We start from the raw sequence: 14,195 nt of genomic DNA on the forward strand, positions 1-14,195 counted from the left end.
ACCTTTATATAAATCAACAGTGCAGTTACGTTTGTAATACTGTTCTGCTCCTCTGTCTTAAAAAGAGATATCTTAGAGATGAAAAGGAACAGTTTAGAGGGGAAAAAATCAAAGCGTGGGAAACACAAAAGCATCAAATTACATATATTGTGGAAACAGTGTAATTTGCTAGCACTGTCATGTAATGAAGTTGATAGACAGCAGATTTCAGTTTGGAAAAGTAATCTATTTCATCAACAGCGCATAATAAGACTTAAGGGACTGGGTGCCACAAGAGGGAATGACGGCCAATACGCAGACAACGTTTAAAAAGGATTAGACAAAATAAGACCCTCTCAATGGCTTTTAGCTGGATAGAATCTTCACAGAAAGTGACAATGTACCTCTGAGTACCAGGTGTTGAAGACGGACAAATAAGAGAAAGCCATCTCCCCCCCAAGCCTTGCTTGTGGGCCAATCACAGAACATCTGGATATCTAGTAGTGGAAACCGGATGCTGCCTAGATCAGGGGTAGGGAACCTGCGGCTCTCCAGATGTTCAGGAACTACAATTCCCATCAGCCCCTACCAGCATGGCCAATTGGCCATGCTGACAGAGGCTGATGGGAATTGTAGTTCCTGAACATCTGGAGAGCCGCAGGTTCCCTACCCCTGGCCTAGATAGACGTTTGGACAAATCCCCTTTAGCTCCCTTATTAAAATCTCTGCCTCAGCTATAAACTCAGCAGATGTGCTGTTTTTTAAAACAAAGGGGCACACAGATATTCTGCCACTTTCTTCTTACTCACACAGGATAATACCTGGACAGATAGAGAGCCAGTGTGGTTTAGCGGTTAAGAGGAGGTGGATTTTAATCAGGAGAACCGGGTTTGATTCCCCACTCCTCCACCTGAGTGGCAGAGGCTTATCTGGTGAACCAGATTTGTTTCCGCAGTCCTACATTCCTGCTGGGTGACCCTGGGCCAGTCACAGTTCTCGCAGAACTCTCTCAGCCCCACCTACCTCACAAGGTGTCTGTTGTGGGGAGAAGAAGGGAAAGGAGCTTGTAAGCCACCTTGAGTCTCCTTACAGGAGAGAAAGGTGGGGTATAAATCCAGATTCTTCTAGTGCTGCATATTTATTAGCAAAGGTGCCTATCAGATTCTCTGCCTCAGACATTGTCTTTAGACAGCCTTGCCAAGAGGGGCGCTGTGATCCACTGAGCACACTGGGTGGTATTCAACTTGAGCCTGGAGAAAGTTTCCCCAGACTAAGCAGATTTTCTCCAACTTTAGTGGTTCCTCCATTGGAGGAAGTCTTCACATTTTGCTTAGTGGAGTGACAGGATGCAGGCTATTGTTTGCTATGAAGAAGGTTTTTTTGCAATTAAATCTACATACATTTGCATATGTAAACAACAGTGCTTAAGGAAAAAAACACCACGGTTTTAGATAGGGTTTGCCGCAACACATGTGCATTGTCTTAGGAGTTCCCCGGTGTGAGAGAATGCCCCTTATAAAAAGATGCTCATCATTTATTTGTAAGTCCTTATCTTCAACGGTAATTGGCAAAAGTTAGGAACAATCTAACACTGGCATAGGGGAGAAAATGCAAGTTCCAAGGGAAAAAAACCTTTCACACTGTTGCTACTTGCAATAATATCAACAACGAATCATTAAAGTGCTGCTTTAATAAAGTGTCTAACAGAATAAAGTGAACATGTGCACATATGTAAAAATATGTAAACAAACATGTGTCTCGCCAAAAGAAAAAAAAATAAAAGTATAACTTCATTTGCTACATGTTGGAGTGTCTTGGTCTCAGAACGCTCCGTTTGGGTTCTTGTCCCTCCAAGACCCCAACGGAGCATTCTAAAACAAAGATGGTCCGGCATATGGTGAACGAAGTTACAATTTTGGTTTCTTCTTTTGGTGAGACAGGGTACAGCAAACAATAACCAACGGAGTCAACACCCGACATACCGAGTAACGGGCAAACTACAAGAATCTGTCACTGACAAAGTGGTCAAGCCGCATGAAATGTGAGATTACCAGAGACCCTATCTCGAGGATTTAAGGACTTTAATTCGACTACTGTCCTGATGAGCACATTCTTGATTTTGATCCTTTTCAAGATTGGGCCATCACTAACATAGAACTGTATATCTGTCTTAGAAAATGAGTCAGAATACTTATGTATGTTGCTCTGTATGTGGGGTGTTGACTCCTTTTGATATGGTTTGCTATTTGTTTACATAATGTTAAGAATAAACCAACCACTACCGGACACTGTTTTAGTTGACCAAAAGGGTTTAATAGAGGACTCTAAACAATTCAACTCTGCAACCCTAATTTTTACATGGGTATCTCACTGAATTAGTAAGTCCAAGAAGGCCTAAAGCCATTAAGGAATCCCACAGAGAACACCCCCACCCTGAATTATTTGGAAAACACTGAAACTACCCTCATTTTCTAATATAGCCCACCATGTGGAGAACAGCTGTTCAAAGCCCGATCTCAGACATCAAACGTCATCTCGAACAAACAAACAAATGTACTTGCAGGACTCGAGGAGAAGGTGTAAAATAAATACATAGAACAAGCTGTGCATTTTCTTTCAGCATTACAGCTGCTTCCAAAGATAAACAACAAGTAAATGTCACAAAACATCAATACACGAGAAATTAACCTGACAAAAGCGGCTCTCCCCCCTCCTCCCTCCCCCCATTCACGACTAAACAATTTTGCATTTTCTGGAGTCCCCATCTAATGATTTTATTTTTCAATTAATTCCTTGACAGAACGCCAGGACCGGCCTCACTTCCGCTCCTGTATTTTATGAATGTTCCGAGAGAGACAGAAAGGCAATTGGGAGTCTTGTGTATGTATGGTGGGGGGTGACAGGAAATGTTTTTCTTGACACGGCTTCAGCCGAGAATCAGAACCTGGCAAAGAAGGGAAATGTGTCATTGAGAGACAGCTGGGCCGGGCCACACTGGTTTCAAGAAAGAAGCAAGGTCATAGATTTATTGTATTCAGTCGTTTAAAAGCAAACCAAAAGTGACATGTAAATGCATGCCTCCCGCTCTTGGGTTGCCAGTTCTTGAAATAAAACATTCTGGGCATCTGGTCAGGGCCTGAGGGGCATAGCCAAAAAGGTTCAGTGTATCCTGAGGTAGAGCCACGCAGTTCTGGTAGGTCTCTGGGATATGCCAAGTAGCTTCTGGCAGGTCCAGCAGGGAATCCAGGGCAAAAAGTATCTATCCAATAGACCAGGGGTGTCCAGTGTGGTGTAGCAATTAAGAGCAGGTGGATTCTAATCTGGAGAACAGGGTTTGATTCCCCACTCCTCCACATGAGCGGCAGAGGCTTATCTGGTGAACCAGTTGTGTTTCCGCATTCCTACATTCCTGCTGGGTGACCATGGGCTAGTCACAGTTGTCTCAGGATTCTCTCAGCCCCACCTACCTCATAAGGTGTCTATTGTGGGGAGAGATAGAGAGTTTGTAAGCCACCCTACAGCATCTAGGTCAGGGGTCTGCAACCTGCGGCTCTCCAGATGTTCATGAACTACAATTCCCATCAGCCCCTGCCATCATGGTCAATGCTGGCAGGGGCTGATGGGAATTGTAGTTCATGAACATCTGGAGAGCCGCAGGTTGCAGACTCCTGATCTAGGTCTTCTTGGTTCCTGTCCACCGAGAGTGATATCAGCACTTTTCCAGCATTGACGTCACTTCTGAACTCACAGGGAGTGACATCAACACAATGGAAAGCTTGCTGACAACTCCGCTCCATTTGGGCACCATTTCCCCACCCAGCTGAGCAGTGGCCTGGAGCACCCACTGGGCAGGGGACTGGCCATCCTAACATCTGACAGTGTTCGGTAAGTCCAGCAAGAGGCAGCCCAGCGTTTCGACAAATCTCAGTTCTGTTCTGAGGTCCGGCAGAGCATGAGCGTCTTTGTACATATCCCTCTATCACACTTCTTTTTACCGCCTTGTTTTTCATAACGTAACATTTCGCTGTGCATTTTAAAAACGTCCTTTCCTTGTAAAAGTCAAGAGAGATGGAAACAAACAGGCGTTAAGGAAGGGGTGGTGGTAGGGGACCAAAAAAGAAAAACAAGCTGACATAGTCATGTAATTATAAGACTCCAGAAGGGAAGATCTAAAGAATCCAATAATGTATAACCAGCAAAAAGAGAGTTAGAGAGAGAGTGAGAAGGGGGAGGAGGGGTGGACGTTTCAAAAAAAGAAACTCTTTGATAGTTAGTTGACCTCACAACACCCAGCTGGGACCAAGGTGTTCGGTGGTCAGAAATTGGCCCCATATGGGGCTTCGGTGATTTATGGATTCAGGTAGGGCTTTGCAATTTGGGAGCTTTACACTGCAATTTTAAACAGAGTTATGCCCTTTGTATGGGCTCAGAGGGATGTAACTGTTCAGGAATGTACTGAAGAGAGCTAAACTACAGCAACAGCAGAACCTTTATTAGGCATGAATACCAGAAAAGTCACAGCAGGGAAACACAAACAAATCAAGACAAAATAGGTTAAGGCATCTCTTACCATTAGGACCGGCAATAGAAAACTGGGCTGTTTTCCCCCAGCACCATAGGATCATTACTATTCAGTAGTTTTACAATACTCGCTTTTATAGAACAGTTACGTATGGTCCCTAGTAAGAACATAAGAACATATGAAAGAGCCTGCTGGATCAGACCAGAGTCCATCTAGTCCAGCACTCTGCTACTCACAGTGGCCCACCAGGTGCCTTTGGGAGCTCACCTGCAGGATGTGAGAGCAATGGCCTTCTGCTGCTTCTCCTCCTGAGCACCTGGTCTGCTAAGGCCTTTGCAATCTCAGATCAAGGAGGATCAAGATTGGAAGCCATAGATCAACTTCTCCTCCATAAATCTGTCCAAGCCCCTTTTAGTGGCCATCACCACCTCCTGTGGCAGCATATTCTAAACACCAATCACGCATGGCGTGAAGAAATGTTTCCTTTTATTAGTCCTAGTTCTAATAAAGCATCCCTAAAAAGCTTGTATTTTGTGCAGCTGAGCAAAATATGGGGTGTTGTGCGGTTTCCGGGCTGTATGGCCGTGTTGTAGTAGCATTTTCTCCTGACGTTTCGCCTGCCTCTGTGGCTGGCATCTTCGGAGGATCCTCTGAAGATGCCATACAGCCAAGAAACCACACAAACACCCCAGTGATTCCTGTTGTGAAACTGAGCAAAATATTGAGCAAAATATGTCCAAGTGTTTCGAAAAGAGTTGGACAATGTGGACACACTCTATCCAATATAGAAGAACTCCCAAACCGGCCCTGAAGCCAGGAAAACACGTTACACCTGGCTCTGATGAAGGCCCATTGATGCTTAGGATCGGGTAGCTGCAGGAGATACACAGCCCTCTTGCCAACCACCGGAATGATCCCAAAGTATAAAGGGGAGCCTGTTTTTCTTGCTTGGCTCAGGAAGAGTTGTTGCTCTTGATTCAAAGGCGAAGCTACAGAACAGAAAGGTGTCTGTTCAAATCTAACCTCTATCATTAAGTCACTCTCAACCTCGTTATCCCATTTGAAATATGAGGCTGTGGGAGCTCAGGGGGTACCTCCACCTTGTCAAAGTAACCAGGTTGTGATACAGCGTCCCTGGCAAAGTGGCAGGGAGGGTTGATTAGAGACAGGAGCCATGGAGGCAGCTGGCCACAGGTTCCCTGTACCCAGTAACCAGTCCCCTTCACCCTGTAGGAGACCTCATAGTAACAGCCTACACCTGGGAGCCAGGAAACGGGAACCTGGGATGAGAAGAACTGGGGGCCAGAATACCCTGTGGCAGATTCAGCCAGAGAAGTTGCACAATAAGGTGATCATGGAAGGTCCCTCCTAAATTGCAGAATGCAGTTTACTCTTTGATAAAGTTAGTTGACCTAACAGCACCTCTGGGACCAGGGTGTTGGGGGTCAGAAACTGACCCATATGGGGCAGAATGTAATTTACCCTCACTCTCGGATATTAACCCACCCCAAACTTTTGGAAACTGTTGCAAAACCTCCCTTGGCAAGATTTTTTGATGTTAAATTATCCCAAGAATCCTCAGAAGAGGGGATTTGATAGAGCCAGCGTGGTGTAGTGGTTGAGAGCAGGTGAACTCTAATCTGGAGAGCCAGGTTTGATTCCGCACTCTGCCACTTGAGTTGTGGAGGCTTATCTGGTGAACCCAATTAGCTTGTGCACTCCAACACATGCCAGCTGGGTGACCTTGGGCTAGTCACAGTTCTTCGGAGCTCTCTCAGCTCCACCCACCTCACAGGGTGTTTGTTGTGAGGGGGGAAGGGAAAGGAGTTTGTAAGCCCTTTGAGTTTCTTTACAGGAAAGAAAGGGGGGCTATTAATCCAAACCTCATTCTTCTTCACATTCTCCTTTGTGGGGACCGCGTTCAGGTGGGTTCACTGCATTTTGTTTCACACTTGGGGCAAGACTGGTTAGAAACCACTCGCTTTACTTTTTTTGTTGGCATGGGGGAGGGGAGGGGTATAAAGCACTTCTGGCCAATGTTGCTTGCATCTTTTCTGCACTGGCACATAAAAACAGATACCCCGCTACGGCCCCCTCCAACCTCACGAGCTTTCCATTTCCAACGCATCCCCCTCTGTCCGAGGCGCGCTCGCTTCCCCAATCCAAGCCTCTGCCGGGGTTGAAATTTCCCTTCTGTCAGTTTAATTCTTTGATCGATGGAGAAGAGCAGGAAACGCGGCCCTGCGCAGCTGGCCTCCCAAGTTACCCCTGGCAGGAGATCGCCGGCCCTGCTGGCGACGGCTGAGTGAAATGTTTGTGGAGCGCACAGAACACAAGTCAATAGTAATTTAGCGGGATTGGGAGCAAGTACCTCCTCTGCACGAATTGCAGTTCCCGGGAGAGGAGGAGGTGTGTGCTGGATATTACTGACTCACTCGGAAATATTTCCAAAACAACCCTCCAAGAAGGGGGCAGAGGGGGAGGAGGAGAGCGAGCATCTTGCCAGCTGAAGACGGCAACGCAACGGCAGGTTCATGCTAAATGTCTTGTGAGCAGCAACCCAGCACGTAGCTGCCAGCACTCAGAAAGCGAGCTTGGGCCAGGCAAGGCAGGCGAGCAGGATGCGATTGCTAAGTTTGACAGCAACACGAAGCCGGAGAAGTTCAAGCCTTGAAAATAGCAGCGGAACATAGCCTGGGTTCGAGCCCTCGGTTGAGGCTGGCATGGAAGAAGAGTTGGTTTTTATATCCCCGTTTCTCCACCTTTACGGAGTCTCCTAGCCAGTGGTGGGATTCAGCGGTTCGCACCACTTTGGCAGAACCAGTTGTTAAAATGGTGCTTGTAAACAACTAGTTGTTAAATTATCTGAATTCCACCACTGCTCCTTGCCGCTTGCAGTCTCTTCCCACAAGAGACACCTTGCGAGGTAGGTGGGGCTGAAAGAGTTCTGGGAACTGTGAGTGGCCCAAGATTACCCAGAAGGCTGCACACAGAGAAGTGGGGAAACAAACCTGGTTCTCCAGACTAGAGTCCACTGCTCTGAACCCTGAAGCCACCCCAGTTCCCCTCATTCAGCTTTGTATATGTATGATAACCGCCAGAGCTATCCGGGGGAGGGCAGAGAGTATAGGAAGCTGCTTTCTCCAAAATTAAACCATTGATCCCTCTGCCAAAGTACTTCTTACTTGAAGATTCTTGTTTTTATTGGAAACAGGCAGGACTGACCTCTGTGCAAAGCAGGAGCAATATGATGCCTGAGTAATGGTAGAAGATCAATTAAGAGCAAGTAGTTCCAGATAGCTCAAATGGGACATAGGAGCAGAAGACATCTCCAAGTTCAGCCAAAAAAGTGACAATTGGGATACTGAGTGGTTTGGGGGCAGGGCCTAGAGAGGGTGGAGTTTGGGGAAGATCTTAAGCAGGGCTGTAATATCTTAGCTTTAAATGACCCAGGCTACCTAACCTCATCGGATCCCAGCTGACAATACACGTAATGTAATGCAAGGCCATGCCTTGTTTTGTGTGGATCCCATTTGGTCCATAGCAAAATCTCTCAAAGCCAAAAAACTTCCTATATAAAAATTCTTTTTCGGTTTATTCCAAGACAAATAACCCTTAATAATGTCTGTAACGGCATTCACAAAAATACAGAAGAGAAACTGGGTTAAAGAAGAAGAAGAGTTTGGATTTATATGCCCCCTTTCTCTCCTGCAGGAGACTCAAAGGGGCTTACAATCTCCTTGCCCTTCCCCCCTCACAACAAAAACCCTGTGAGGTGTGTGGGGCTGAGAGAGCTCAGAGAAGCTGTGACTAGCCCAAGGTGTGTGTGGGAGTGTACAGGCTAATCTGAATTCCCCAGATAAGCCTCCACAGCTCAGGCGGCAGAGCTGGGAATCAAACCCGGTTCCTCCAGATTAGATACACGAGCCCTTAACCTCCTACGCCACTGCTGCTCCTAAAGCCAAAGCAAATAATATCAGAACTAACACTAAAACAGTAAAAATTTAAAAAGTCCATAACTGCGTAGCTTTTAAGTTTCATACAGCAAGCCAAAAAAAAAAACCCTTCTCAGGTGCGAAGCAGACTGGCGTGGAAGCACTTGCAAGGGAATCAGGAAATCAAGGGTTGGTCAGCCCTTGTGTGGATAGGAGACTACCAAGGTGTGTGGATAGGTGTGTGGATAGGAGACGACCAAGGGTCATTATAGGCAGAGGCAGGCAATGGCAAAACACCCGTGTCTTGAAAACTCCATAAGGGATTACTATTAGTCGTCCGAAATTTGATGACACACACATGCAAAAATCACAGATTCTGTCTTCTCACTTAGCTGTATCTCCAGAGCAGTGGTTCTCAACCTCTGGGTCACGACCCCTTTGGGGGTCGAACGACCCTTTCACAGGGGTCGCCTAAGACTCTGCATCAGTGTCTCCATCGGTAAAATGGATGAATGTTAGGGTTGGGGGTCTCCACAACATGAGGAACTGTATTAAAGGGTTGCGGCATTAGGAAGATTGAGAACCACTGGGGTAGAGAAATTGATCACCTCGAGATCACTTATAATTCTAGAACTCCAGCCCCCGCAAGGAGATTGGCAACCCTATGAGAGCATAATAAAATCCAGTGCTTTTCGTCTACCTGCTTTCCCCTTCTGTCCACAACCTAAACCAAAATTCATCTGTATAGACCATGCTATTCACCGTCAGTCCCACATCAGACACACAGACCAGTGGGGATCTGTATGGGTTTGAAACTCCTTCCATGTCTGCCTTGTGGGAAACCTGAAATGCTGAAGCTCTCAATTTCCCAGCTGTCTTCTCCTCACTGCTCCAGATCAATTCCCATGATACAGAAATTAAAAGTGTAGGTACCATTCTATGGCAACCTAGTTCAAGAACTCGGTTTGGTCCTTGAGGAGGCGTACAAGCGCCCAGCCCCCAGTATACTGCCAGCCCCTGCCCTAGAATGACAGTTTGCAGACTGAGACAAGCTTCTCAGAATCAGCCAAGCTGCAGCCTTGGGGGATGGTGGCAGGTTGCTAGCAGCAGAGGCTGCAGCCGAGCGCAACACTCCAAGGTGAACCAATAAGTGCATGAACCCTCCGTGTGTACCGGCCGGCGAGCAACAAAGGAGCAGGGAGGGGATGAAGGCAAAGCGGAGCATGTAGCCAAATATAAACCCATTTCCCCCTACCCGAGAGAACAGCAAACAAAGATTTTTAGAGCAGATACCTCCGGCATCATTATGCTCTTTCCAATGAATTCCCAGGCACCGCAGCCAGGAAACTAGACTGAAAGCCGTTCTCTACTGTGGGCCTGCTGTTTGAAATGCCCTCTGGATAAATAGCACACAGCCAGTGATTTACTTTCTTCCACTTGGCTTTTCTGCCGGCCCTCTTCCCTCTCAAATACATCCCGGGAAGAATGTCCTCTTTTGTTTGCTTGACCAAAAATCAAACATACTCCAAACTTTGGTGGGAAGAAAGGTGGGGGGTGGGGAGTATACAAGTAGAAAAGTGGATACAAGCACATCATTGCCAAACATGCAAAAAACCCAAATGAGTAAGGCAGATGGATTTCTCTGTTCTCTATCACCTTTCAAACGTTCCTTTTCCTCCTAAGAGTTGAAGGTGGTATACTGAATTCTACCCAACTTTGCTTTGTCTAATAACAATCTTGTAAAACAGGTTAAGTTGAAGGAGGAGAAAGAGAGGGTGGGAGGTGGAGTTTGGATTTATACCCCACTTTTCTGCAAGGAGTCTCAAAGCGGCTTACAAACCCCTTCCCTGCCTCTCCCACAACAGACACACTGTGAGGTAGGTGGGGCTGAGAGAGTTCTGAGAGAACTGTGACTAGCCCAAGATCACCCAGCAGGCTTCATGTGGAAGAGTGGGGAATCAAACCTAATTCTCCAAACTACAGTCCATTGTTCCTAACCACTACACCATGCTGGATCACCATGTGAATTTACCTGCCTGTGATCTACGTCTCCCAGCTGAGCTGGAGAAACCCACAACATATATGCCCCTACTTCTCATACGGCTGAGGTCTCTTCCGCACATGCAGAATAATGCACTTTCAATCTACTTTCAATGCACTTTGAAACTGAATTTTAGTGTGCAAAACAGCAAAATCCCCTTTCAAACAATTGTGAAAGTGGATTGAATGTGCATTATTCTGCGTGTGCGGAAGGGGCCTGAATGAGTGGGAAATGTGCAGAGGGAATTTGGATGTTTGTGGCATCCAGAATGGCTGGAAGTGAGTTAGCCACTATGCTACAATGACAGTGTACAACTGCCCCAAGGTCACGCAGTGAGATTTTTGGATGAGGCTACGAAGTGACCTTGGGTCAGTAAGTGGCATTAAAAATTGTGGGAAAAGGACCAAAACATTGCCCTGAGCTTTTTGATTGTCTACTTCACGGAGGCATCTGATTGAGTACAGTGGGCAACAGGATGCAGGCCTGGGTGGGTCTGGTCTTGTATTCCTGCTGGGAAACAAGATGTCCTGCAATCAATTGCTTGAGATGGACTGATTCTAGCCCAGACTCTCAGCTGCAAGGTGTCTATATTCCCAGCAGTAACAGGAGGAGAAGGTGATGGTGGTGGTTGTGATCACAGAGTCAGCAACAGGGAAGAAATCCAGCCAAATGCATTCTTTCCTCCCCTTCTTGCTTCTGCTGGGAAAACACCTCCTGACCGAGGACCTGATAAGGGAGTCACGACTTCTTCCTGCCTCAGACAACTGGCGGCAGGACACTTTGTTCTCCAACGGGAGGAGGAGGAAGTGACAGAGAATGAGCAGTCAGCCAGTGGATGTCACAAATACCAGTGCTGGATTTGCCGATAAGCTTCAGGCACAGGTTCCTTAAAAAGAGAGAGCGATCGCGTTGCCGTGAGCTCTTTTCTCACATGCAGCTAAGCAAAAACAGCTCTGGTTCAACTGACTGGTGTGGCTTTCTGGGTTGTGTGGCTAGCATCTGGTAGGTTTTGCTCCTAACATTTTGGCCACATCCATGGCTGGCATCTTCAGAGGGATGTTCCAGTGCTATGGAAAGAAACACATCCGAGGCCCCTTCTGCTCATGCGGTATAATACACCTACAATCCACTTTCACAATTATTTACAAGTGGATTTTGCCGTTCTGCACAGTAGAGACCGCCTTACCTGCTATATCCTGACTCAACCTGTCCATTTGGCAGAGGCAAATTTGCTGGTGGTCCCCTGCCCCCGGCCTGGTGGAACGCTCTTCCTCCAGCAGCTAGGGCCCTGCGGGACCTTGGCGAGTTCCGCAGGGCCTGCAAAACTGAGTTGTTCCACCGGGCTTTTGGAGAAGCTGGCCACTGAGTTCCGCCCCTCTCTGATGCCCATGTACCACCTGTTTATCTTTGGCAATTTGCCGGCCACCTCCCGGGGTTGGGACCGGATGCCATCTATCAATTTGAGGGTGGGATGTATTGTTGCTACTGTTTTTAATCGGATTTTAATGATGTTATTCGATTTGTTTGTATACTGTTATTTGTTGTCTTTTGTTTAATTTGTACACTGCTCCGAGCCCTTTGGGGATAGAGTGGTCTATCAAATTGAATAAATAACAATAACAACAACAAACAACAAAATCCAGCTGCTATGCTTTGAAAGAGGACTGAAAGTGCATTATTCTGCATGTGCGGAAGGGGCCTTACTGTAACACACTTTTGAAACATGAACTTTGGAATGATATACTATTACATGTACAATCACTCCTGTATAGCTCTACAGTGATGCTAAGGAGGTATTTTCCTCTCAGTGCCTTCTAGGAATCATATTCCAGGTGTACTTAGTAGCATCATAAAGGAAGTTGCTGAAGCTGTTTCCAATGGTTTTGCCCTAATCCTCTAACATTAGACTTGAAAAATCCTGCTTTCCCCACAAGGATGTTTAGGGTTTGTCTGTTTGCGCTGCCACCCCCCCCCCCCACCCCACACACAAATGTAACCTGTTCATTATAACAGACTTTGGTGTGTTTCTTTTTTTTAAATTGCTTTCAGGCAATAGGATTGTCCTATGATCATAATATAACATGATGTACATATTCTGGGTTTTTCCCCATTTTGGCTTTAAAATGTAAGATAGATTCATTGCGCATGGGCCAGCACATCATTGCGCCCAGGCCAGACAGCTATATCTCTTGCTGGAGCTGGAACAGTGGCCACTTGTATATGTGTAGTTTGCATTTATTGCTTTCAATGGATGAGTGTTTCATGGTCCTTTGGGTGCACATTCCCATGCACATTTGGAGTAACCAGTTGTACATAAATACCATATATACAGATGACTAGAGCTGGAACAAGGCATAAATGGAAGCAATTGCTTTTGATCTTCATTCCTTGTGAAAATAGAATTAAACAGCGTAGAGGAAAAACATACAGGAATCTTAAGGCAATGTCTGACAGACCACACAGTATCAGCTACCCGGAGTACAAAAAACTTCCTGAGAGATTTCTTCACACCAGTGCTGTCAAGCACAGCCATGGAAAAAAGTGAATGCCAGATAATCTACAGATACTGTTGCATTCGCAACAGTTGTTTGTGTAGAGAGGTGAAGCCACACAATGCTGTGTTCAGCACAAGCACCACACAGGTCTGCCAAACACCATGGGGAAAATCTAACCCTGCCAAATGATCATGGGATTTGGCAGGCAGATCCCGGAGTTGGAAAGCAGCAGATCTAACAAACCAAATGCATGTGATAGTCTTTAACAAATGCGATCCCCATGTGAAACCGGCCCAGAGACACAGTTAGTGTGAGATCTAGATGGGGCTTTCGATTGTCCTTTAATCCTTAAGTTGTCTAGTGAAAGGGAGAGATAAGCCAGAGGAAGTACATGTTTGGGGTGATGTCTGGGGTGAACCTTTACATTAATATTTGCCAACCAGTACATTTGAGCTTGTCAACAGCTGTGGTAAACAGCAGTTTCTATCTTCAGATAATCAGTGGTGGCGAACCTTTGGCACTCCAGATGTTATGGACTACAATTCCCATCAGCCCCTGCCAGCATGGCCAATTGGCCATGCTGGCAGGGGCTGATGGGAATTGTAGTCCATAACATCTGGAGTGCCAAAGGTTCGCCACCGCGGAGATATGTCAACGCTGAGGCTCTCATCCAAGCACACTGTCTTATTCTCAGTCCACTGTTCCCAGAGCAGCTCTTCCACACTCACTAGATCAGGGGTGTCCAACTCTGGCGCTTCAGATGTTCATGGACTACAATTCCCATCTGCCTCTGTTGGCATGGCCAAGCTAGCACGGCCAAGCAGGGGCTGATGGGAATTGTAGTCCACAAACAGCTGAAGCACCAAAGTTGGACACCCCTGCACTAGATAAACATATCCCTGATCCAGGCCTAGAGGGACAGGTCAAGATGCCCAATATCCTTACTACACATCCACCCTGCAAGATACCCCTACAGTTGGTATCTTGCTCTCTCCTGCTGTTTCCTTGACCCAATGACCCAATGTGAGCTCGCACAAGCCCGACAGGCTATAAGGAAGATAATCCAGGCCTACAGGGACAAATCAAGATGCCCAAGATCCTTACTATACATCCACCCTGCAAGATACCCCTACAGTTGGTATCTTGCTCTCTCCTGCTATTTCCTTTGCAGTGACCCAATTGTGAGCTCGCACAAGCCTGACAGGCTACAAGGAAGATAATAA

At 46.5% G+C, this 14,195-nt stretch overlaps 1 protein-coding gene across 1 annotated transcript in view; it reads right to left on the reverse strand.

Moving 5' to 3' along the window:
* RBM19 (RNA binding motif protein 19) overlaps positions 1 to 14,195 on the reverse strand; it is a 114,157-nt gene that overhangs the window by 14,569 nt on the left and 85,393 nt on the right. The gene's annotated exons all lie outside the window — the stretch shown is intronic.

This window comes from Sphaerodactylus townsendi, linkage group LG13 (assembly GCF_021028975.2).
Source record: "Sphaerodactylus townsendi isolate TG3544 linkage group LG13, MPM_Stown_v2.3, whole genome shotgun sequence".
NCBI classification, from domain to species: Eukaryota; Metazoa; Chordata; class Lepidosauria; order Squamata; family Sphaerodactylidae; genus Sphaerodactylus; species Sphaerodactylus townsendi.